The sequence below is a fragment of the Misgurnus anguillicaudatus genome, chromosome 6 (genome assembly GCF_027580225.2).
Source record: "Misgurnus anguillicaudatus chromosome 6, ASM2758022v2, whole genome shotgun sequence".
In the NCBI taxonomy this organism is placed as follows: Eukaryota; Metazoa; Chordata; class Actinopteri; order Cypriniformes; family Cobitidae; genus Misgurnus; species Misgurnus anguillicaudatus.
This window is the reverse complement of record NC_073342.2, coordinates 1,956,429-1,980,312: the sequence shown is the minus strand read 5'-3', so window position 1 is coordinate 1,980,312 and position 23,884 is coordinate 1,956,429. Positions and strand designations below refer to the sequence as shown.

Here is a 23,884-nt window from a genome sequence, read left to right as displayed (position 1 = left end):
CAGGGATGGGTCCAAATCTCATCACTAAAACAGAAGAGAAAGTGTGGAGCACAAATTATAACATGTCTTTTATAAATATAAGTTTCTTTTTTTGTCATTTGTGAAACAGTTCAGATAAGAAAATTATTGTAGCCAAATAAAAAAACAAACAAAGTTAAAGTGAATAAATAAATAAAAATAAATAAATAATGCATGCATTAATTGATAAAGCAAGCAAACAGAAGATTACATACCATACTGGACAGGGCTCCCAGTCCACCAAAATGTCTGCTTTCCCCTATTAAGGAAACAACAAAACAAAAAAAGCAAACACATGAATTTCATTTTTAGCATGATGTTTAGATTATGTTTGGCTATAGGCATTAAGTTTAAGTAACACAGTGGGTCACTGTTGATATTTACAGCATCTGATCATGGATTTTTCTGTTCCTTCTTAGCCTGCAATTTAAAAAGACTAAACACAGAAAGTATCTACATAACAATTATGATATCAATGTTATTTATTACCCACAAGGAAGTATTTAAATCCTATATTAGACTCTGCATATGGTCTATATGCATTTCTTTTATGACTGTCTAACCTTTGTGACTGTTGTAAGTAGTTAGAGAAATAAGCAATAGAACTATAACAAATAACCAGGGGTAAAATACCAATGTCAACACACTGATAAAAGCATCCATGTTTACGTACACTTACTCCTTTTAAGCTTTTTCTTATCAGGCATAAGCTTTGGTCCACCTGTAGGATAGAAGATTACAGTCCAGTCATATATCCACTAAGAAAAAACTCATTAATAAAAAAAGGACAAAATGCTTAGTTGTAATGTGTGTCTGGTACTAAACATGGGCATCAGAAACAAAAAAATGTGGGTGGGTCTAAAATATTTACTGGGGTAGATACCATTTTCTTGTATTCTGGTGCATTTTAATATTAAAAAAATGCTTTTATAACCTAAAAGCTTTGTTTAGCGTGTTGTGGAAGTGCATCATGCAAAGTAGTAAAAACAAAAACAACATGGAGTTTAATTTATAGGGACTCTAAATTAGACAAGCGAAACGGATTTGAGGAAGCAGCAACTAAAATGTGGAACGGAGTTGAATTTATTAAGGCATTACTCTAGTGCAGTTTTCTTCAACCCTGGTCCTGGAGGACCTCCTTCCAGAATGTTTTAGATGTCTCCTTAATCAACACACCTATTTTAACGTATCAGCTTGTTAGGAAGACATTCTGGAAGGAGGCTGATGAGTTGGTTCAGGTTTTTTAAATAAGGAGACATCTAAAACTTTCTGGAAGGGGATCCTCCAGGAGCAGGGTTGAAGAACACTGCTCTAGTGCAGTGGTTTTCAAACTGGGGGCCGCGAGATGGTGCCAGGGGGGCCCCAGTTTTATGTCATTTTATGAAATACATTAATTTATCATGAATTCTGTGTAATTAAACCTAAAAAAATAAGGCTACTAACCAAAAGCACTACTTTTTTGTATAATTAAATTTTTTTTTAAATAAAATGTTGAGTTTTAGAACAGTTTTTTGTCACAAATTTTCTTTGGGGGGCCGCGAAGGAATGCACCGTACACAAGGGGGGCCGCACGCTGAAAAAGTTTGGGAACCCCTGCTCTAGTGGAATAGACTTGATTGCCGGTGCCCTGACAAGTGAAAAGACTAAAGGTACATTCACATAAGCGATTTTGTCGCTCGTCTCTTCAAGAGGTCGTTTGGGGGTGTTTCTAAATCTGGTTGTCATAAACAAATGAGTAACGTCCACTCCAGTAACTGATAAGAGACGGATGACATGAACTTCACTGCTTGGCTCTCACTGGTAGTTGCTCCAGAAAATCGCTCATCACTTGCACAAAGTTAAACTGCATTCAGACTAGCAGTAGCAGTGTGACACGATTTCATTTATTTCAATGGAAGCTTGGTGACTTCTGGTGACCCGACTGACAATGGCCATTGGCTTCTGAATGGGTGTGTCAAATTTGAGACAAGGTTGAGAAAAGTTTAACTTTATACAAATGATGAGCTACTTTCTGAAGTGACTACCAATAAGAGCAAAGCAGTTGAGTTCCTGTCATCCATCTGTAGTCAGTTACTGGAGTGGACGTTAATCATTTGTTTATTACAACTAGATTTAGACACTCCCCTAACGACCTATTTGAAAGATACGAGCGCCACAGTAACAAAGTCACACGTAATATGTATGAGGCTTTAAACTTTTCTTAAATTTGTCGTTCGGCTGGACATGCCCAATCTGGTCGCCAAAGGTCACTGTCGCTCGTGTCATCGAGCTGGCATTGAAATTAATGAGATCGCGTCTCTCTGCGCTAGTCACTGCTAGTCTGAATGCAGCTATATGCACTAAGATTAAGATGCATTCTGGTCGATCGGATTACAAGTGGACTAGACTAAACACAGGTTTAAACAGTGTTCAAAACGTTTTGGGCTCATCCACTTTTGACCACATTCAGAGGTAGGCTTTTATTTTGTGAGCATGTAAAAGTTGTGCAAGCTTATTTCATCAATGGCTCTGAAATATCAGAGAAAGCTCTTACATAAACATGTACAAAACACTGTGCAGCATGTTTACTAACACCACAAGCAGCGGACTTTGACATAATATTAGTTTGCGTCAATTTAAACCCGCCAATTCTCCCGCTCACTTTTAAACGAAAGCAGAGGGACTCGCTCAGTTTCTCACAGTAATTAGGATGAAGTGGTCGAAAGTGGACAAAACAGATCAAGTCAACTCAAGGTTTATTTATATAGCACAGATTTAACACAAGTGTAGTGTGTTAATCCATCTGTAAAACAGATACATTTAAATACCACCAATAATTACTCTACAAACATTATTTACATACCTGGCTTTTTCTTTTTGCGACAGAGTGCAAGATTTGTGACTGTGGCTGACCATGTGTAGACACCTGTGGGTTTGAAGAAAGAAAATTACTCATTAACCAAATAAACCTTTAACTTCTTATTTCAAATACTGGACAATCACAACATCACTGTGCTGCAGTACATGTATAAGTGTGAAGTACATGTAGCCTATAGTTATTGTGATTTAAAGTTTTATGTTAAGTGTTTATAAACAAGGACATTAAGGATCTACTGTATATATGATACTTAACATCTTCTGTTACTGGATTTTTTAAAAAAAATAGCCTTTTGTTATGGGTGATCTATAAGCAATGTAACTGTGTTTCAGCTGGTGCAAAGAGTTTGCTTTACTTTTAAAAATGTCTATAGTGTATTGCATGTACAAAAAATGAAGCATGACCAAAATCAAATCTACTTTATGGTTGATCTGAGTGGCAAAATATTCTGGTGCGGCTGAACAGATTTATACAACGTTACATGTCATCTTGTAAATACAGATTAGTGCTGTCAATCTTCCTCTATTATTCCATTCAAAGTACATTTCATAGTTTTTTTAATATTCAAATTATCCCAATATATTGAAATGTACTTAAAATGTAGCCTAGTCACAGACCTGTAATAAGCACATCTAATCATTCAATTGTGTCTTTATGGAACAAGAAAAACTATGACCATATTTAACACCTACAGCTACAAGTATAAGTGTAATAATTGACTCCAGTCCTTTGAATTATTTGAAAATAATGTACACCTGCGTTGTAATACTTCACTTTGCATCATGCCACATTACCACCTTGAATGTGCATTATTTTTAATATTCAACTGCCCGTCATCAATTATTCCTAACGCAAAACACATATAAATAGTAATTTTGCACTTAAAAATGACAATCCACATTGTGTGTTTTTTGATGTCTTGATGACACATGACAAAGACACCTATTTTAATGTCAGAAAACCCTATAACATGATATGTTTGAGTTCATTTTCGCAACTTGATTTCATGCGTCCTGCAATGTGACCATTTCACATGCACACAATGCAATGTTGATGCTGAAAATATATCAGCCTTAACCTGAATAAAGCTCTATGGGAAAACACTGGACAACAGGTAGCGTTAAGGTAACCCATAGGTTAAGTACTTGAAACCCAGATATAAATGGCAACTCTTAAAATCTGTCTTAATTACCTTGGCCCTTCGTAGTGCTCGCCTGCTCCAGCTGCCCTTCCATAGTGTTCGCTGCCTCCACCTGTCCCTCTGTAGTAGTCGCCTGCTCCACCATGTTTGTCATCTCTTCCAGTTGTTTGCATTCTCCAGTGGGTCACAGGGTGTGAGGTGCAGTGTAACCAGCTGATCATAATGCCACTGGAATCCTGGGTCCAACCTGTGCAGGTTAAATCATAATGGATGTTTTAAAACATAAGACTTTAAAGGGATAGTTGACAAAAAAATGAAAATTCTGTTATAATTTTTGATCCTCATGTTGTTCTAAACCTTTATGAATTGTATTTCTTCTGTTAAACACACTTTGTGTTCATTAGAAAAAAGAATCCTTTAACTATGGGATTGGGCTGTACCTCTTAAGTGTTTGAATCATATGGTCTAATTTTTCCAAACCAGATTTATTGCCACTTTAGATTAGAGCTGAGGTAACGATAGACTATTGGATGTATTAGATATGTGCAAATCTATATTTGATTGATTCTATAGGACTATAACAAATACAATATATCTTTTGATCAGGAAAAAACAGAGTGCTTATATATTATCAATTCAAAGAATAACACCAAGTGTGATGTTTGTTTAAAGAAAAATGTATGCTTTATGCTTTCAAGTTAGCAGCAGCGTAAGTGTATGATGTCTCAAGCCAACATTTGATGGTTTCCTTTTTTTGTGTTATTTCTGCTAATGGTCCATCTGCATTGTAAGCTCTACATTTCATATACAAGAGTATAATGATATTCATTTTCATTTGATTCAGTAACTGAGTGACCTACAAAAGGACTTTACAAATTTAAATTGATGTGTGTCCCTACAAACAATTGTTTAAGTCAGTGTGCCTAAACATTAAAAATTATGTTGTATGTGGGCTGAAAACAAATAAAATATGGCTTCTACAAAAAAAACATTCCAAACATAATAATTCCTAAGTTAACATAGTATGTATTCAGGTATATGCTTGAACCAAGTTAACTATGGGTACCAAATCCCATCCGCTTGTTTGTCTGACATCACACAGCACCGCTTCCGGGTCCAAAAGCTCTATCAGATGCTGAGGAAACAAACAAAAATACTGATATACAATCACAATTCTAACCTCTCTCTCTAAGTGGACATCCCAGATGATCGTTCAGTCATTACAATGGTAGTGCACAGTGTGAGTTTATAAAAGCTTAGCTTAAATGCATGAAATCAATAAACTACCATGTTGTAAATGTCTGTTTAGATTTCACTCAAAATCAGTGAAGGCGTGGGCCTGGAAACGGTATCCTTACGTCACAAATTACCAAGTGGATTGAAGGCCAGTGTGCTGCCTGCAAGCTATAAATAGAAATGGCCTTAAAGGTACCCCATGCACAACTATCCATGTCTTAATTAATATTCATGATATACCGATCAATCACATAATCATAGTAGTTTGCTATCAAAATAAATGCCATAATTCTTCATCCCCAAATCTTGTGCAAATGCTTTCAAACCTCACAATACTATGCAGGTAAAAGCAGTGGACTGTAGAAATTGTTTGAGTCAGTTGTCTTATAAGTTGTTGTTTGCCAAATCTTACAGAATGGTTTGATGGAGTGCTGTTTGACTGTGTCTAAGGTTAGATAAATATTGAAATACTTCAAATGTTTTGAAAAGATCCAGTGTTGTGCTAACAAACTTTGTGGTTATTTAAAAACAAAAACCTCTCCCAACGTTTTACTGTCAATGAGTTTAGGTGTTGATGACTGAATTTCAGTTTTATGGAGTGAGCTATCCTTTCAAAGGGAACATTTCACAAGACTTGGCGTCCCCACAGTATGTATGTAAAGTTTTAGCTTAAAATACCATATAGATAATTTATTATAACATGTTAAAATAGCCACTTTGTAGGAGTGGAATCTTTTGACATCACAAGGGGAGCCAATAACCTATTTTTTCCACATGCTTGCAGAAAATGGTTTCTGTTACCGTTTTTTTTTTTTTTACATTTTCTAGGTTGATAGAAGCACTGGGGACCCAATTATAGCACTTATACATGGAAAAAGTCAGATTTTCATGAAATGTCCCCTTTAAGATTTTAATATTGATCAAATCTTTTGCCTACTCAACAAGCTGTGAACTGTGACTTTAAAAATACAGTGCATGCATCTCACCTTCACAAAGGTATTCATAAAAGGAACCGATCTTCTGAAGGTAGTCCTGGGCATAGGCGATAATCTCTCACACTTAATATTTTGCTTCTTGGTCTCCTTTTCACGAAGCAGAACTGGCTTGTATCCAGTAGCATGGAGTTTGTCAAGCTGCAATGACAACATTGTGTATTTACTGAATGGAATATTGGTTAATGTCATTCAGGATATTTTTTACTTCATGGTGAGTTTAGCTTTTGTATAACCAAGTATGTGAAAACAGGAAAGAGTAATACATTAAAAGAAAACAGCAAAAACATAAATGACATCATAAGGTTAGTAGGTTTGGCTGGTAACTATGGTAACTATTGTGCAATTGGACAGTGACAATCTACTGTATAAATTTATTCAAAATAAAGGCCAAACGTTAATCATTAAATAGGTTGCTTTGGATGGACTACAGAATCTGCATAGCAGTATGAATGCAGTCTATTTGATAATTGTCATTCAGAGAATTCCCAAGTGTCACTTATATTTTGTTGTGGTAGATAATTTAGGACTGTGATGTGTTAAAGTGAAAATGTGTTTACTGAAGAGAATTGCCACTAAAATAAAAACAATATATTAAAAGAGATATACAAGAATGTGTAAGAAATTCTACTTACTAGGGCTGCACGATAAATCGCACGTGATTGTCATGCGCATCTCTTCAGTAAAGCCGGTTCTTTGATTAGTAGTACACCAACATCACCTGCTTTGAGATGGAGCAGCATTTACTACACAAAGCCATAGTTACCTGACAACCGGGGCAATTTCGCATTAATTATCGCCTGCGATAGGTATGCGATATGGCCCAGCTTGTCAGTGAACTAGGGCTTTGTGTAGCAAACAATGGCTCTTAAAAGTGCCTTTGGGTTTATAAAATAAGCAACGTTAAATCTAAGTTGTAACAGGTGATTCGATTGACAGGATCTGCAGGGAGAACAGAAAATGTTTATTATGTAGTGTAAATTAGCTCTAATATAAGGCTTAAATAGTGTACCCCAATAGTGGGGATTCCTATTTTCTTACAAATATTATAAGACAAATATTAAAACTTTAGACTATATTAATCTCACACAATAAAGCAATGACCACTTTAAGTTACTCTAATGTTGATAACCCTGCTGAAAAAAATAGCATCAAACCAGCATGGGAATTATTGGTCTATGCTGGTTTAGCTGGTGGTCACCAGCATACCAGCACCAAAACACAACATATGCTGGTATGACCAGCATGGGATGCTGGTGCTAATGCTGGTTTAGCTGGTGCTAATGCTGGTTTAGCTGGTGTTCACCAGCAAATCAGCACCAAAACACAACATAGCTGGTCTTGCTGTTTTTTTCAGCAGGGAACTTATACTAGGTTAACGTTAGCTTCTTAATGGGACATTAATTCTCTAACACGAAACGTTAGACTTCCCTTGCGAAAATTAAACATTGTTTTACTACAGTTAAGAAATAACCATGGATTTGAAAAAGAAGTTAAACCATGTTTGGTTTAGTAAAACCATTTTGCAAATAATCGATACACACAAACCGTGGTTACTACACTTTTACCACAAAAACATGGTTAATTTTCGTACGAGTATGGCAATGTCAGCCTAATGCCAAAAGAAAGGCGTGAATTATAACATTTAAACAAATAGTGAACTTTAAACGAAAGCATCTTGACTTACCTGAACAGTGATTTACGCGTAATGAGAGAATCCCTGTCAATTACGAGTACCGAAGAAGAAATCACCCAATAGCAAAGAGGACTGGCTCAGATTCCATAGCATCGGAGGCAGAGAGGATTCTGGGAAAAGCAGGCGTCCGAAACGGGCTTATTTTTTTTCAATGAAAGTAGAAACAATCAAAATTGATGGCCATAACATCGTATTGTTGAACTATCAAGCACACGTCAGTGTTCATGTGTTGAGAAAATATTGTGATCTGCAGCGGGCCCACATGTAGTTTTAGCTGGTGCCTTCACCATAGTAGATGTCGATAAGGCTCATGGGTAGTGTAGTATTTACTCTTGTATTTGACACACGAAACCGATCGAAAAATCAATATTTCTCAGAAAAAACGGCAACATTTGGAAACGATTGCAGTAGCAAAACTCTGCAGTCTCGTAAATTAACAATTATGTACTGCTGACGATGGTTTACAATGGCGATCATCATGCAGAATATTAAACAAATAAAAAAGGATAAACATCTCCTGATTAAATGTTGAGTAAAGTAGCGCTTAAAGTGTAATAAATTAATGACAAATAAAGTAAAACAATACAGCTCCCGGGTATATACTATTGCAATACATTAGATTAAATTCGTGCTGAAAAACACGAAAAAATAATAGGACAAAAAAACGTGGTGCAGGCACGAAAAATACTTCCTATTGAAATACATTAGATTGAAAGTCGTTCTGACTAGCACGAAAAAAAGGGGAAAATCGTGTCCATGAACACGAATCAATAGATTAAATTACGTGACTATGGCACGAACTGCCGTGAGACTGGGTTGGTCGATGATGTTTAAGTCGTCATCGTGTCACCTCCAAAATACGAATGCATACAGGTTGAAAACAACACGAGGATGAATAAATGATGACAGAGTTATCATTATAAATTAAAATATGTTCTTACTGCAAGTCATTTAGGTAATCAAGAAAATACTTTACCCGTTGTCTTAAACAAATACAGCTATGCTTCCAGGCGTGTCGACGTTGCTGTGGTTTTTCGACCGCTGTAGTATGAAGGGTAGTGGAAAAAAAAGTTTTCAGGTGTTTTTAACATCCCAAACTGTCTCGTACGATTTTCTTGCGCCTTCAGCTGTGTCGAGGCTGTTTAATTCGTCCTGGTATCACCTCCGCAAACTGTAAGGAAAATAATTAAATACATTACAAAAACATTTCGTTATCAGCGTGTTCATTTCCATGCAAGCTTTTCGTTAAACCAATAATGCCAACGAATACACAGCACTTTTAAAACACACGAATTAAAAAACACTCTGTCATTCACGCACAAAAGAAACAAATTCTGATTTTTACCTAACTTATTTGTCCCCGAGAAGGGGAGCGCACCGTTCATGGAAACACTGCAATACCACGTCGATGCATGGAGTGGAAGGAGCAAGCTCCGCTTCCATTTCCGAAGGTCAAAAATCCATTTAACGTATAGTCCCCGGGTAGGAGACGTATCAGACATTAAACTGATAAGAACAGATACTACACTTGATCTTAGCCAAAAGGCCGAGAAGCGATACCGCAATAGACGCAGCCAAAGGGCAGCCGGCGAAGGCGCTGGCTTTCGGGGTGGAGGCTAGCGGGCATTTAACTCTAATATGAAGTAGTATGTAATATGAATATGTAGAGTGAAAAAAAAGTGTTAAAGTGTTTTAAACATCCAAATCTGTTCGTTTACTTTGTATTTTTTTCCTGTTTTCGAGTAAAAAAGAATTCTTAAATCGAGATGCATTTTCTTAAGCAAAGTGGCTTAGATTTTAAGTCTTGTTTACTGAAATAAATTCTAAAATGTAATAGGTTAAGGCCTAAATCAAGTAAAAATATATGCCAGTGGTTTAAGGGAAATAAACCTAAATTGAGTTTATTATTGCATTAAGTTGGAACAGAAATTAAGTTTATTTTTCTTACCCCACCGGCAGATATTTTTACTTGTTTTAAATATAAACCTGTTGCTTTTTAGAATTTATTTCAATTATTACAACACATAATATCTTAAGCCACTTTGCTTAACAAGTAAATGCATCTCGATTTAAGAATGGTCAGATATTTACTAGAAAACAAGACAAAAACTTCCAAACATGAATTTACAGACGGCTGGAAATTTTAAACAAAATAACTAGACATACCTATTCGGGTCTGCTCCCGTTTGCTGTGATGAAGGGGGTCTTAGTCCAAAGCACATTTTGAGGAATACTTACACATTTTACTTCTTATTTCTTTAGAATGAATTATTATTTATTTTCAATTACAAAGTATGCGATCTGATTTTCTATTTATTTATTTATTTAGCTTGTTGCACATTTGATTTGTTGCCGCATCATTCCGTGTTAATGTATTTCAATGTATTTGTTTATAAGCAAAAAGTGCGTTATTATAATTCATTATATAGCTGCGAAATATATAAAAGTATTCCCAGCAAACACAAAACGTTTTTATAACGTTTTTGTATTTGCTGGGTTGGCATCACTTTCTTTAGCTCACACAAAATTCTACCAAAAAACAGCATATCATTTTCTACTAAATAACTGCATACACTGTGGATTAAAAATGTCCGGAATGCGAACCTGGTAAAACCCAGGTAAAAAAAGCAAATAAAAAATAAACCATTTTGATTTAGCAAAAGTTTACAAATAAATGCACTCCCTGTACACAACAAGCACGCCTCGTTACCATTCATATTTTGCGTGATTTAAGTTTCGTCGCATACATTTTGGAATAAAATAAGGCTTTTAATGTATGCAGACTTCATTCTCCATTAAGGGCTTATCAATCATAATGAACGCTGTTAACTATTCTCATTGAATGGTCTAAATCCAATGCTGGTAAAGAAATCAAATGTCCATTTAAACGCAACAAGCAAACAGCTATGCTTCCAGGTCTGTCGACGTTGCTGTGGTTTTTCGACAGCTGTAATATGAAGGGTAGAGTGAAAAAAGTGTTTAAGTGTTTTAAACATCCAAATCTGTTCGTTTACTTGCTACTTTTTTTCTGTTTTCGAGTAAAAAAATAATTCTTAAATCGAGATGCATTTTCTTGTTAAGCAAAGTGGCTTAGATTTTAAGTCTTGTTTACTGAAATAAATTCTAAAATGTAATAGGTTAAGGCCTAAATCAAGTAAAAATATATGCCAGTGGGTTAAGGGAAATAAACCTAAATTGAGTTTATTATTGAATTAAGTTGAAACTGAAATTAAGTTTATTTTTCTTACCCCGCCGGCAGATATTTTTACTTGTTTTAAATATAAACCTGTTGATTTTTGTAATTTATTTCAATTATTACAATACATAACATCTTAAGCCACTTTGCGTAACAAGTAAATGCATGTCGATTTAAGAATTGTCAGATATTTACTAGAAAACAAGACAATAACAGCAAGACAGACCTTAATTTACTTTTTTCTTCCAAACATGAATTTACAGACGGCTGGAAATTTTAAATAAAACAACTAGACATACCTATTCGGGTCTGCTCCCGTTTGCTGTGATGAACGGGGTCTTGGTCCAAAGCACATTTTGAGGAATACTTACACATTTTACTTCTTATTTCTTTAGAATTAATTATTATTTATTTTCAATTACAAAGTATGCGATCTGATTTTCTAATCGCGGTGTGTTTTATTCCTCGTTTGCTTGCATGGATTTGCTTTATTTATTTTGCTTGTTGCATTTAAATGCACATTTGATTTGTTGCCGCATTATCCTGTGTTAATGTATTTCAACGTGCTTATAAACAAAAAGTGCGTTATTATAACCAATTATATAGCTGTGAAATATATAAAAGTATTCCCAAAAACCCAGGTAAAAAAGTAAAATAAAAAATAAACCATTTTGATTTAGCAAAAGTTTACAAATAAATGCACTCCCTGTACACAACAAGCACGTCTGGTTACCATTCATGTTTTGCATGATTTAAGTCTCGTCGCATACATGTTTGCGTAAGGATTTGATATTTATTTTTTGTGGAAGTTTATTAAACTAAAAGGCTTTGTATTTTTGCTCCGTGAGCCGCTTGGACGCTGTTTAAATAGTCATCGGGAGTTAACTGTATTTTGCTGTCCTGCAGTTTTTTTCTTTCTTTACGTGTGTATATAAGTGTATGTACCATTTATATAACTATTTCCACATGTAATATCTGAGCGGTGGTTTTTGAGACTTAAACAGAAGGCGAGAGTATGTTTGTGTGTTTTGGTTTATTTTTGGTTCGTCACTGCTTTTAAGAACTATGCACTGATTTGCTGTGTGGTTTGTCCCTTCTGTTAAAAAGTGAATTTAATCTAGTCTCTCCAATTGTGGGTAAATAACCGGTGGGCCGTAAATTTTATCTTTTAAATATTTTTAAGCACTTTCTGTAAAAAATAAATTTGTACTATTTTTGGAGAGTCACGTCTCTGTCTTTAATCCCATCCGAACCAGCAGGGTCCTTTTCATATTTTTGTAACTTTTTTGTTTGTTTATTTTTTCTCTTGGGTTCAATCTATTTTCCTGTGTGAATAAATAACCCAGGTGACCTAGTCGGTTCCTTTTCATACCTTTAACCAAAGGTTACACATGCAAGCAAACGAGGAATAACACATACGATTAGATCATCACGTCACATACTTTGGAATTAATAAGAAACAATTATTCAGTCTAAAGAAATGAGAAGTAAAACGTGTATGTACTTCTTCAAATGGGCACACTTTGGACAACGACCCCCGTCATTACAGTAAAATGTTTTCCCTACTTCCGGTCAAAGCCGCCATTTTGTGAAATGGGCATATAGGCGACGCTGGAGCATGCCGCCATTGTCTCTGTTCGACAAAACAATTGTGTTTATATATAGATCTATTCGATTTTTTTTCGATTTCAATCACCGAATACAAGGTACAACACGATGCCATCAGGCCCTTCTCTCTGGTTTATGTTTGTAAGGAAAATAGAGGGCGAAATTCCATTTCAGTCAAACATTCCTTCCGTGCCACGCTGCTTTTTTTCTTTGAACGAAAAAAAAAACCCGTGTGCTCCGCCTATACAATTCGTTTTCCTGTTTATGATTATTTTATGCTTAAAACAAGCAAATAAATCTGCCTAAAGGGTAAGAAAAAAAGTCGTGAACTTTTCCCATAAATACTATTTCAAGAAAAACTGTCCTACCCCACTGGCCGATTTTTTGCTTGTTTAAATTCACTTCGATTGCATATATAAAAATATTGTCTACAAACTAGATCACCGGGCAGATGTTTATCTTTTTAGTATCCACCGAAGACACATGCGAACCTGCATATGGGCCAAACTTTTCCACAATACACATTCGTTGTGTGCACGCGCCATTGTCTTTGTTCAACGCGACAGCGTGCTCCGCCTAAATAATTTGACCCATTTTAACATGGGTTTGTTTCTCGTTGTTGTTTTTTCTTTGAAAACAATCTATATAGCGCTCTCCACAATCGTTTTGGTGTTAGCTTTACGTGGAATAGAAACACACAAAAGTACTGAGCGAACGAGAAACATATTATAGAACGCGCAACATCATATAGATCACGGATTGGAAACCAAACTGGCAACCACGCACAAAAGAAGCAAACTCTGGTTTTAAACTCACCTTATTTGTGCCCGGAAAGCGCCCGAGTCGATGAACGGAGTGGACGGAGCAAGCCTCGCTTCCATTTCCGAAGGTCAAAAATCCATTTAAACTTGTAGTCCCCGGTGTCCACTTGTTCTTGTCCAAAAAGCCGAGAAGCGATACCGCAATGGGAGCCGGAGAAGGTGCTGGCTGTCGGGATGGAGGTTAACGGGTCAGAGGTCTGGCACTGAAGGTCTGGGTCCATTCCTCACCGTGTGCATTTCACTCTATACGTGTAAAAAACATACAAATACATAAAATACATACAGAAACAGTTATCACTTACACAAAAAGAACATGAAGGTAAAGCTTCAGTTAATTTGCTTGCTGATTGCTTTTTGCATGCACATAAAAAACTGAACAAAACTGATATACTAAACAAAATAGGCCCTAAAATTGAGGAACACCAGTTGTATAGCTATTTTTTAAATATGAAATAAGACAATAAATTACAAATAACATTTGAATGCCTGCAGCTTGTTCATGTCCACTCCACAAAAAAAAAAAACAGTGTGACCCTTCTATTTGGTTTCAAGTTTGAAAGTTTCGAACCTATGCAACACTCTTAAGACAAATGCTCCTAAAAAGTACCAAATAAGGGTTCCTCAGCATGTAACCACAGCAGAACCCGTTTTTTGGTACTATATGGAAACTTTTTATAAGGTTCTATAAAGAATCTTGCCTTGAAAAGTGCTCGCCTCAATGGTGCTATAAAAAAACATTAATTTATCAGCTGTCAGGAGTGACATTTTTGTTACTTATCCACTTTTTAATGTATAACACTTGATAAAGATTATTTATTGTCAATTCTTCACATGTTTCAAGAATACAAAGCAATCGAAATACAAGTTGCATCAGCATTCATTTAATATGCCACATGGAGCTGGAATCATCTTTCAGAAGAGATCAGATTTGTTTCAACGGTAGACACTTTTAAATCTATATGAAAAACACGACGGTTTAACTTTGCATTTACTGAATGATTTAAAACAGTACGAATGAAACAGTATAAAAGAATACAACAGTATGAACCTGTAGCTGGAATCAGCTTTCGGATGAGATCAGATGTGTTTCAACAGTAGGCACTTTTAAACCTAGATTAAAAACACATCAGTTTAACTTTGCATTTACTGAATGATTTAAAACAGTACGAATGAAACAGTATAAAAGAATACAACAGTATGAACCTGTAGCTGGAAAAAGCTTTCAAATGAGATCAGATGTGTTTCAACAGTGGGCACTTTTAAACCTAGATTAAAGACACATCGATTTAACTTTGCATTTACGGAAGAATATAAAACAGTACGAATAAAACAGTATAAAAGAATACAACAGTATGATCGGTTTAACTTTGCATTTACTGAATGATTTAAAACAGTATGAATAAAACAGTATAAAAGAATACAACAGTATGAACCTGTAGCTGGAATCAGCTTTCAGATGAGATCAGATGTGTTTCAACAGTAGGCACTTTTAAATCTAGATTTAAAGACACATCGGTTTAACTTTGCATTTACTGAAGAATTTGAAACAGTACGAATGAAACAGTATAAAAGAATACAACAGTATAAACCTGTAGCTGGAATCAGCTTTCAGATGAGATCAGATGTGTTTCAACAGTAGGCACTTTTAAATCTAGATTAAAGACACAACGGTTTAACTTTGCATTTACTGAATAAACAGTACGAATAAAACATTATAAAAGAATACAACAGTATGATCGGTTTAACTTTGCATTTACTGAATGATTTAAAACAGTACGAATGAAACAGTATAAAAGAATACAACAGTATGAACCTGTAGCTGGAATCAGCTTTCAAATGAGATCAGATGTGTTTCAACAGTGGGCACTTTTAAACCTAGATTAAAGACACATCGGTTTAACTTTGCATTTACTGAAGAATATAAAACAGTACGAATAAAAGAGTATAAAAGAATACAACAGTATGATCGGTTTAACTTTGCATTTACTGAATGATTTAAAACAGAACGAATAAAACAGTATAAAAGAATACAACAGTATGAACCTGTAGCTGGAATCAGCTTTCAAATGAGATCAGATGTGTTTCAACAGAAGACACTTTTAAATCTAGATTAAAAACACATCGGTTTAACTTTGCATTTACTGAATGATTTAAAACAGTACGAATAAAACAGTATAAAAGAATACAACAGTATGATCGGTTTAACTTTGCATTTACTGAATGATTTAAAACAGTACGAATAAAACAGTTTAAAAGAATACAACAGTATGATCGGTTTAACTTTAGATTTACTGAATGATTTAAAACAGTACGAATAAAACAGTATAAAAGAATACAACAGTATGAACCTGTAGCTGGAATCAGCTTTCAAATGAGATCAGATGGGTTTCAACAGTGGGCACTTTTAAACCTAGATTAAAGACACATCGGTTTAACTTTGCATTTACTGAAGAATATAAAACAGTACGAATAAAAGAGTATAAAAGAATACAACAGTATGATCGGTTTAACTTTGCATTTACTGAATGATTTAAAACAGAACGAATAAAACAGTATAAAAGAATACAACAGTATGAACCTGTAGCTGGAATCAGCTTTCAAATGAGATCAGATGTGTTTCAACAGAAGACACTTTTAAATCTAGATTAAAAACACATCGGTTTAACTTTGCATTTACTGAATGATTTAAAACAGTACGAATAAAACAGTATAAAAGAATACAACAGTATGATCGGTTTAACTTTGCATTTACTGAATGATTTAAAACAGTACGAATAAAACAGTTTAAAAGAATACAACAGTATGATCGGTTTAACTTTAGATTTACTGAATGATTTAAAACAGTACGAATAAAACAGTATAAAAGAATACAACAGTATGAACCTGTATAGCTGGAATCAGCTTCAGATGAGATCAGATGTGTTTCAACAGTAGGCACTTTTAAATCTAGATTAAAAACACCATCGGTTTAACTTTGCATTTACTGAATGATTTAAAATAAAACAGTATAAAAGAATAAAACAGTATGAACCTTACCCGCCATAAAGGGAATGAAGCTTACGGTATGGTGCTTACCTGCAGAAATAAAGTACAAAAAGAACACACAGAACTTCAATTTTCAACCTGTTTGTGATTACCACACAATCCCGTCACCTGGCTGTGGTCTTCATTTGGTGAACGGTTCTTCACTCATAATTGACCTATACAAGAAATAGAAAAGAATATTAAGCAATTCTGCTATTACATTTAGATGTGCCCCAAGAACACAGACACACCGGCTCCAAAATGTTGAAACAGTACATTTCTGTTATTTTAATGTGGCAAATGTGTCAGCTTTAAAAGAACCATACCTTACCTTTTAAACAGGATGCGCACTGCATTAAATACCTTTACTCCCAGCATAAGCAAGCAATTTTCAAAATGCTTTAAAAGTAAATGGTGATTATTTTACTTGTTTGCCTGTTTTTGACTACCATAGAATCCTGTCGCCTGGATTCCAACCTATCATTTTCAGGCTTGTAAAGCAAATAATGAAATACATTATCATTGACTTCCATAGTAGGAAAAAAAATATTTTGGAAGTATCGTGATAAATGATGAAGAAAATATTTTGAAAAATGATGGTTAGCACACAGTCGATGGTACCTATTAAATTTCATCATATTTTTTTATTCCTACTATGGAAGTCAATGGTCACTATCTGCTGTGGGTTTACCATCATTCCTCAAAATATCTTCTTTTGTGTTAATCAGAAAAAACGAACGCATACAGGTTTAAAACAACACGAGGATGAGTAAATGATGACAGAATTATCATTATTATAAATTGAAATATTTTCTTACTGCAAGTCATTTAGGTAATCAAGAAAATACTTTACCCGTTGTCTTTGCAAGTTAAACAAATACAGCTTTGCTTCCAGGTCTGTCGACGTTGCTGTGGTTTTTCGACAGCTGTAGTATGAAGGGTAGCGAATGAATGAATACATTGCACAAAAAATCCTTTTTAACTATGCAAATATCTAAAAAGTCTTAAAATAAGATGCATTATTTTGATGAGCAAAAGGACATAAGAAAATAAGCCTAGCCTTTCGGGAGAAAAAACATAAAATTTAAGTGAATTTGGGCTTAAAACAAGCAAATAAATCTGCCAAAGGGGTTAGAAACAAATCTAGATTTAAACACCTAATTCAAGAAAAATTGTCTTAGCCCATTGGCAGATTTGTTGGCTTGTTTTAATGTACATTCATGTACAATATTTCGTTTTGTCTTGTATTTCTAAGCATTTTGTACTGCCCAACGTTGTCTAGGTTGTTTAACGGTTGTCATTTTCTTTTAAAAGCTTTATAATTTATTAGTTTGGATGATTGCCATTCCTGAGAACCGCTTACATTGTAAGTAAAAGAATCATCTAAGCATTATTTTGTTGAATGTCTCTTAGACATGTAGCTGTTTGATTGTGGTTCTATTTAATGGCCAGTCTATACTTGGGGAACGGTCAAACGTCTATTAGATTTTCACTGACAGCCCAAATTAAGCCTTGTTTTAGCCTAGACACATATTCGCGGTCTATTAGAAGTTATGTAGTCGTTTAATAGCCGCTTTTTGATGACCAATGCGTTCTTGTGCCGTGGTTAGGCGTCTCTTGGATTTTCCGTAAAAAGACAAACGAATCTATTTTTAACACAAAGGCCGGGGGAGAGCGCGAACGCAGTCCCCCACTATCAGAAATTTTGCAGTCGAGATTCCCACATTTGGGGAATTCGCAAAGGGTCAGCACAACCGGAGTGCAATGGCTGAGCCTCGCCCTGGGTGAACCACCTTCATGATCATGGTATCTCCCCTGCCAGGTAAGTATGAGCAACAGCCTTTGAGGCCAGACGGCCGCATCTTCCTGTGACCGATCACATCGACGGCGCCCCCGAAGGCCGTCCGACTACCATTTCATTACTGTGTGTGACCAGGTGGAAAGGCGCACGAAGCCAGGTCTGAAACCAAATATTCTTCGAGATCTACCCATTTTCCGTTTCCAGCCCGGTTAAACCGTGCAGAGAGAAAAACGTGAAACAATTTAAATCAAATGGATTTAAATAGCGCATTTCAATATATCGTTTCGTTATTACAAAGTAACTTTACGTGGAATAGAAACAAAGAAATGTACAGAGCAATCGAGAAACAACGAAAGCATAGCAATTTTAGAACGTGGATAAATAAAAACACAAGGGCTCAATGACTTACCCGTTGTCGTTGTGAGTTAAACAAATACAGCTATGCTTCCAGATCTGCCGACGTTGCTGTGGTTCTTCGACAGCTGTAGTACAGTGAAAAAAAAGTTTTCAGGTGTTTTGAACATCCCAATCTGTCTCGTTCGCTTTTTCAGCTGTGTCGATGATGTTTAAGTCGTCATCGTGTCACCTCCAAAATACGAATGCATACAGGTTGAAAACAACACGAGGATGAATAAATGATGACAGAGTTATCATTATAAATTAAAATATGTTCTTACTGCAAGTCATTTAGGTAATCAAGAAAATACTTTACCCGTTGTCTTAAACAAATACAGCTATGCTTCCAGGCGTGTCGACGTTGCTGTGGTTTTTCGACCGCTGTAGTATGAAGGGTAGTGGAAAAAAAAGTTTTCAGGTGTTTTTAACATCCCAAACTGTCTCGTACGATTTTCTTGCGCCTTCAGCTGTGTCGAGGCTGTTTAATTCGTCCTGGTATCACCTCCGCAAACTGTAAGGAAAATAATTAAATACATTACAAAAACATTTCGTTATCAGCGTGTTCATTTCCATGCAAGCTTTTCGTTAAACCAATAATGCCAACGAATACACAGCACTTTTAAAACACACGAATTAAAAAACACTCTGTCATTCACGCACAAAAGAAACAAATTCTGATTTTTACCTAACTTATTTGTCCCCGAGAAGGGGAGCGCACCGTTCATGGAAACACTGCAATACCACGTCGATGCATGGAGTGGAAGGAGCAAGCTCCGCTTCCATTTCCGAAGGTCAAAAATCCATTTAACGTATAGTCCCCGGGTAGGAGACGTATCAGACATTAAACTGATAAGAACAGATACTACACTTGATCTTAGCCAAAAGGCCGAGAAGCGATACCGCAATAGACGCAGCCAAAGGGCAGCCGGCGAAGGCGCTGGCTTTCGGGGTGGAGGCTAGCGGGCATTTAACTCTAATATGAAGTAGTATGTAATATGAATATGTAGAGTGAAAAAAAAGTGTTAAAGTGTTTTAAACATCCAAATCTGTTCGTTTACTTTGTATTTTTTTCCTGTTTTCGAGTAAAAAAGAATTCTTAAATCGAGATGCATTTTCTTAAGCAAAGTGGCTTAGATTTTAAGTCTTGTTTACTGAAATAAATTCTAAAATGTAATAGGTTAAGGCCTAAATCAAGTAAAAATATATGCCAGTGGTTTAAGGGAAATAAACCTAAATTGAGTTTATTATTGCATTAAGTTGGAACAGAAATTAAGTTTATTTTTCTTACCCCACCGGCAGATATTTTTACTTGTTTTAAATATAAACCTGTTGCTTTTTAGAATTTATTTCAATTATTACAACACATAATATCTTAAGCCACTTTGCTTAACAAGTAAATGCATCTCGATTTAAGAATGGTCAGATATTTACTAGAAAACAAGACAAAAACTTCCAAACATGAATTTACAGACGGCTGGAAATTTTAAACAAAATAACTAGACATACCTATTCGGGTCTGCTCCCGTTTGCTGTGATGAAGGGGGTCTTAGTCCAAAGCACATTTTGAGGAATACTTACACATTTTACTTCTTATTTCTTTAGAATGAATTATTATTTATTTTCAATTACAAAGTATGCGATCTGATTTTCTATTTATTTATTTATTTAGCTTGTTGCACATTTGATTTGTTGCCGCATCATTCCGTGTTAATGTATTTCAATGTATTTGTTTATAAGCAAAAAGTGCGTTATTATAATTCATTATATAGCTGCGAAATATATAAAAGTATTCCCAGCAAACACAAAACGTTTTTATAACGTTTTTGTATTTGCTGGGTTGGCATCACTTTCTTTAGCTCACACAAAATTCTACCAAAAAACAGCATATCATTTTCTACTAAATAACTGCATACACTGTGGATTAAAAATGTCCGGAATGCGAACCTGGTAAAACCCAGGTAAAAAAAGCAAATAAAAAATAAACCATTTTGATTTAGCAAAAGTTTACAAATAAATGCACTCCCTGTACACAACAAGCACGTCTCGTTACCATTCATATTTTGCGTGATTTAAGTTTCGTCGCATACATTTTGGAATAAAATAAGGCTTTTAATGTATGCAGACTTCATTCTCCATTAAGGGCTTATCAATCATAATGAACGCTGTTAACTATTCTCATTGAATGGTCTAAATCCTGGTAAAGAAATCAAATGTCCATTTAAACGCAACAAGCAAACAGCTATGCTTCCAGGTCTGTCGACGTTGCTGTGGTTTTTCGACAGCTGTAATATGAAGGGTAGAGTGAAAAAAAGTGTTTAAGTGTTTTAAACATCCAAATCTGTTCGTTTACTTGCTACTTTTTTCCTGTTTTCGAGTAAAAAAATAATTCTTAAATCGAGATGCATTTTCTTGTTAAGCAAAGTGGCTTAGATTTTAAGTCTTGTTTACTGAAATAAATTCTAAAATGTAATAGGTTAAGGCCTAAATCAAGTAAAAATATATGCCAGTGGGTTAAGGGAAATAAACCTAAATTGAGTTTATTATTGAATTAAGTTGAAACTGAAATTAAGTTTATTTTTCTTACCCCGCCGGCAGATATTTTTACTTGTTTTAAATATAAACCTGTTGATTTTTGTAATTTATTTCAATTATTACAATACATAACATCTTAAGCCACTTTGCGTAACAAGTAAATGCATGTCGATTTAAGAATTGTCAGATATTTACTAGAAAACAAGACAATAACAGCAAGACAGACCTTAATTTACTTTTTTCTTCCAAACATGAATTTACAGACGGCTGGAAATTTTAAATAAAACAACTAGACATACCTATTCGGGTCTGCTCCCGTTTGCTGTGATGAACGGGGTCTTGGTCCAAAGCACATTTTGAGGAATACTTACACATTTTACTTCTTATTTCTTTAGAATTAATTATTATTTATTTTCAATTACAAAGTATGCGATCTGATTTTCTAATCGCGGTGTGTTTTATTCCTCGTTTGCTTGCATGGATTTGCTTTATTTATTTTGCTTGTTGCATTTAAATGCACATTTGATTTGTTGCCGCATTATCCTGTGTTAATGTATTTCAACGTGCTTATAAACAAAAAGTGCGTTATTATAACCAATTATATAGCTGTGAAATATATAAAAGTATTCCCAAAAACCCAGGTAACAAAGTAAAATAAAAAATAAACCATTTTGATTTAGCAAAAGTTTACAAATAAATGCACTCCCTGTACACAACAAGCACGTCTGGTTACCATTCATGTTTTGCATGATTTAAGTCTCGTCGCATACATGTTTGCGTAAGGATTTGATATTTATTTTTTGTGGAAGTTTATTAAACTAAAAGGCTTTGTATTTTTGCTCCGTGAGCCGCTTGGACGCTGTTTAAATAGTCATCGGGAGTTAACTGTATTTTGCTGTCCTGCAGTTTTTTTCTTTCTTTACGTGTGTATATAAGTGTATGTACCATTTATATAACTATTTCCACATGTAATATCTGAGCGGTGGTTTTTGAGACTTAAACAGAAGGCGAGAGTATGTTTGTGTGTTTTGGTTTATTTTTGGTTCGTCACTGCTTTTAAGAACTATGCACTGATTTGCTGTGTGGTTTGTCCCTTCTGTTAAAAAGTGGATTTAATCTAGTCTCTCCAATTGTGGGTAAATAACCGGTGGGCCGTAAATTTTATCTTTTAAATATTTTTAAGCACTTTCTGTAAAAAATAAATTTGTACTATTTTTGGAGAGTCACGTCTCTGTCTTTAATCCCATCCGAACCAGCAGGGTCCTTTTCATATTTTTGTAACTTTTTTGTTTGTTTATTTTTTCTCTTGGGTTCAATCTATTTTCCTGTGTGAATAAATAACCCAGGTGACCTAGTCGGTTCCTTTTCATACCTTTAACCAAAGGTTACACATGCAAGCAAACGAGGAATAACACATACGATTAGATCATCACGTCACATACTTTGGAATTAATAAGAAACAATTATTCAGTCTAAAGAAATGAGAAGTAAAACGTGTATGTACTTCTTCAAATGGGCACACTTTGGACAACGACCCCCGTCATTACAGTAAAATGTTTTCCCTACTTCCGGTCAAAGCCGCCATTTTGTGAAATGGGCATATAGGCGACGCTGGCGCATGCCGCCATTGTCTCTGTTCAACAAAACAATTGTGTTTATATATAGATCTATTCGATTTTTTTTTCGATTTCAATCACCGAATACAAGGTACAACACGACGCCATCTGGCCCTTCTCTCTGGTTTATGTTTGTAAGGAAAATAGAGGGCGAAATTCCATTTCAGTCAAACATTCCTTCCGTGCCACGCTGCTTTTTTTCTTTGAACGAAAAAAAAACCCGTGTGCTCCGCCTATACAATTCGTTTTCCTGTTTATGATTATTTTATGCTTAAAACAAGCAAATAAATCTGCCTAAAGGGTAAGAAAAAAAGTCGTGAACTTTTCCCATAAATACTATTTCAAGAAAAACTGTCCTACCCCACTGGCCGATTTTTTGCTTGTTTAAATTCACTTCGATTGCATATATAAAAATATTGTCTACAAACTAGATCACCGGGCAGATGTTTATCTTTTTAGTATCCACCGAAGACACATGCGAACCTGCATATGGGCCAAACTTTTCCACAATACACATTCGTTGTGTGCACGCGCCATTGTCTTTGTTCAACGCGACAGCGTGCTCCGCCTAAATAATTTGACCCATTTTAACATGGGTTTGTTTCTCGTTGTTGTTTTTTCTTTGAAAACAATCTATATAGCGCTCTCCACAATCGTTTTGGTGTTAGCTTTACGTGGAATAGAAACACACAAAAGTACTGAGCGAACGAGAAACATATTATAGAACGCGCAACATCATATAGATCACGGATTGGAAACCAAACTGGCAACCACGCACAAAAGAAGCAAACTCTGGTTTTAAACTCACCTTATTTGTGCCCGGAAAGCGCCCGAGTCGATGAACGGAGTGGACGGAGCAAGCCTCGCTTCCATTTCCGAAGGTCAAAAATCCATTTAAACTTGTAGTCCCCGGTGTCCACTTGATCTTGTCCAAAAAGCCGAGAAGCGAT

General features: G+C 35.3%; 3 non-coding genes and 1 pseudogene across 3 annotated transcripts; all 4 read right to left on the bottom strand.

Annotated features, from left to right (window-relative positions):
• Positions 1-9,307: 9,307 nt before the first annotated feature.
• LOC141364453 (U2 spliceosomal RNA) lies at positions 9,308-9,498 on the bottom strand. Its single transcript, XR_012370173.1, has one exon. It is a non-coding gene; the product is annotated as a U2 spliceosomal RNA (small nuclear RNA).
• An 8,756-nt stretch (positions 9,499-18,254) lies between these two features.
• LOC141364505 (U1 spliceosomal RNA) lies at positions 18,255-18,419 on the bottom strand. Its single transcript, XR_012370215.1, has one exon. It is a non-coding gene; the product is annotated as a U1 spliceosomal RNA (small nuclear RNA).
• A 1,074-nt stretch (positions 18,420-19,493) lies between these two features.
• Positions 19,494-19,684, bottom strand: LOC141364452 (U2 spliceosomal RNA). Its single transcript, XR_012370172.1, has one exon. It is a non-coding gene; the product is annotated as a U2 spliceosomal RNA (small nuclear RNA).
• Positions 19,685-23,731: 4,047 nt separating this feature from the next.
• Positions 23,732-23,884, bottom strand: LOC141364464 (U2 spliceosomal RNA; annotated as a pseudogene).